Below are 3265 nucleotides of genomic sequence, written 5' to 3'. Positions count from 1 at the left end.
CACAATAAAATGGTTACTTGATCCCATCCATTAGTGTGGGAGATAATTGGTTACTGAAGGTATCTCACATAACCTACGTCGAAGGCTTCCGGAAACATTCGCAATGAGCACAATCCCGATCGATCAAAAAGGACTTTTGAAAGGACTGCAATACGGGCTCGGTTAGGGCTCGCACAAATGAATTGTTGCTTTGAGACCAATAAATGAACATTTGTCATTATCTTCATTAGGTTTATAAGTCGAGAGCTTAGAAGATAAGACAAGATAGAATTACTTCCACTCCTTCAGCAGTAGCTTCTTGGTGGTATTCTCATTTTCACTCAAATTATCCCAATCGAAGAGGCTTTGGAAAAGGGTTATAATGTCGACTCGGGAAAGGCTCGAAAGGCTTAAAACTTTCAATAGGGTCTTTAAGAGTCGGTGATCATCATGGCATCATGACCAGGTCACTTGATCTTTCCAAATCATTTGGCTTTTGAAATATAACGCATCTCGAAAGTCCCTTGATTAAGTATATTTGCATGGGAGCTTTGCTTCTTTCTTTAATTTCCTTTGCACTCGCGATGGTTTTTTTTTTTTTTTTTTCGCTAGTTTGTCGAACTTTTCGCTTTTTGAACTTCTGGAGCTCTTATGATTTTCGAGATACTTTTCACATTGTTCTTGTAATTGTCAATTGTTTTTGATCAATTCTTATGCTTTGCCCCAGTGAAGGGAGATGATCACCACTCGGGGTTTAGAAATGAATAATCAGACCCAAATTGGTTAAAGCAATGGGTATCAATGTTTGGGTGGAGAATGAAATGCTCTTCTTCATATTGGGATGAGTCAAGATCTAATGAGAATTCCTTTGAAGCTATCACCAGAAGATTGATGCAAGTGAAAGTAATAGGATCTTTCCCAATCATTCGCTTTACAACACGACTGCAACCTCCTATGCTATCCCAATGTCGGGTCGTCCTCGACAGGGGTATTTTGGAGGATCATCTCTATTTGGCCCGAAGGGCTAGCAATATATCAGCTTGGCGTTTGGGATTGATGAAGGAAATGCCTTTATCATTTCGATCTTCACGCTCAATGCGAATGGATCCTCCGTCCTAAGAGAAGGTTGTTTTTCACTCAACTCTTGAAAGTGTTCGAAGGATGTGTTTGGAAATGACTTACCTTTCTTCATCCTAAGCACTCCTTGTTTGGCATGATTAATGTTTCAACATTTTATCCGAATAAAATCATTCTTACGAGCTCCCTCTTCGAGAATTACCGACATGAAGCATACATAGTGGTACCAGAAAAAAATAAGTGGTAGGAATGACGCTATGCCCCGGGTTTTTTTTTTTTAAGAAAAGAGATATTCAACCATTTGTGTGGAGACTTGATGGGTCTTTTGAATCGACTTTTCCCTCATCGAACGGTAAGGTGCCCGAAACACAAATAGATATGCGTGTATGTGATATATGTATGATATCTATGATGCTATGCATGATGCCATGTGACTCGATTGCGCATGAAGTGGTTCTTCGACCTTGATTTCAATCATGGAAAGTATTTTTGACCGCATCCGAGTTTACGGGTCTAGGCAATTCGGTGCCATCCATTTCAACTAAAATCATAGCACCACCAGGCAGAATCTTTTTAATGACATACGGCTCTTCATAGTTCGGGGTGAATTTGCCACGAGTGCAGTATAATCGGAAGCACTTTCCTCAGCACCAGGTCATTGACTTCAAAGTATCTAGGACGCACCCTTCGATTGAAGGCTTTTGCAACTCGTCTCACGATAGCATTGACCATGACACACAGCTTGCAATCTTTTCTCATCAATCAAGTTTAAGCTTGCTCATGCCTCTGTTGCATCCACTCGGTCTCATCGAGCATAGATTGGGAAAGGACCCTTAGAGAAGGGACCTCAACTTCAACAGTAAGACGCCTCCATCCCATACACGAGTGAAAGGGAGTTGCCTGTGGAGGTGCGGATAGAAGTTCGATACGCCATTAACGCGAAAGGAGCCTATCGTGCCAATCCTGATAATTTTCAGCAGTCTTTGACAGGATTTTCTTTATGTTCTTGTTTGCCACCTCCACTGCTCCATTCATCTGAGGACGGTACGGTGACGAGTTCAAATGCTTAATTCGAAACTCGCTAAGCAAACCATCCACAACTTTGTTGTTCAAATTAGTGCCATTGTCGGTAATGATCGCCTCAGGCACCCGTAACAGTGACAATATCGCGACGAATGAACTTCGCCACATTCGGGCATTAACATTAACATATGAATTGGCCTCAATCCACTTGGTAAAATAGTCTATTGCTACCAAAATAAATCGGTGTCCATTTGAAGCTTTGGGGTTAATGGGCCCGATCACGTCAATTCCCCACATTGAAAAAGGCCGGGTGAGACATTTGGTGAAGTTCGTTTGGAGGGGCATTTATCCTATCTCCATAAATCTGGCACTGGTGACACTGTTGTACATGCTGAATGCAGTCGGACTCCATGGTTAGCCAATAATAACCGAGTCGCATGACCTTTCTCACCAAGAAGTGTCCATTCATATGGGGGCCACACTCCCCTTCATGTATCTCCTTCATCAGATGGTCAGCTTCTTTAGCGTCGACACACCTTAGCAATGTCGAGTCGAAGGACCTTTTGTAGAGGACATCTCCACTGGCGAAGAATTTCGATGCTAACTTTATTAAATTTTTTCTATCTGCTGCTTCACTTCCTTCGGGAAATTCACCACTCTGCAGATACTTCAAGATGTCATGATACCAAGGCTGTCCGTCCGGTTCTTCTTCAATCGTCATGCAATAGGCGGGGATTTCAATTCTTAATGGTTCAATGTCCAAGCCTCCAACTACTTGTAACATTGAAGACAAGGTGGCTAGGGCATCAGCAAACTGATTTTGAGACCTTAGCAAGTATTCAAATTCTATTTCTTGGAATTCTTCCGTCAACTTCCCCAGGAACTCATGATACGGAATCAATTTAGAATCCGTGTTCGCCATTCGCCTTTAGTCCGTAAGATGATAAGGGTTGAATCACCATAAACTTGCATCTTTCAGATCTTCATGTCAATAGCAGCTTGAGGCCGAGAATGCACGCTTCATATTCGGCAATATTATTCGTGCAAGAGAACGTCAATTTAGCGGCAACAGGGTAGTGCTGACCATCTGGGGAGATAAGAACCGCCCCGGTACCCGACCCAACTAAATTAACCGCACCATCGAAGTACATCGTCCATTTGTCACTTGATACAAGTAAAATTTGTT

The sequence above is a fragment of the Eucalyptus grandis genome, chromosome 9 (genome assembly GCF_016545825.1).
Source record: "Eucalyptus grandis isolate ANBG69807.140 chromosome 9, ASM1654582v1, whole genome shotgun sequence".
Classification (NCBI taxonomy): Eukaryota; Viridiplantae; Streptophyta; class Magnoliopsida; order Myrtales; family Myrtaceae; genus Eucalyptus; species Eucalyptus grandis.
Note: the sequence above shows the minus strand (reverse complement) of the source record.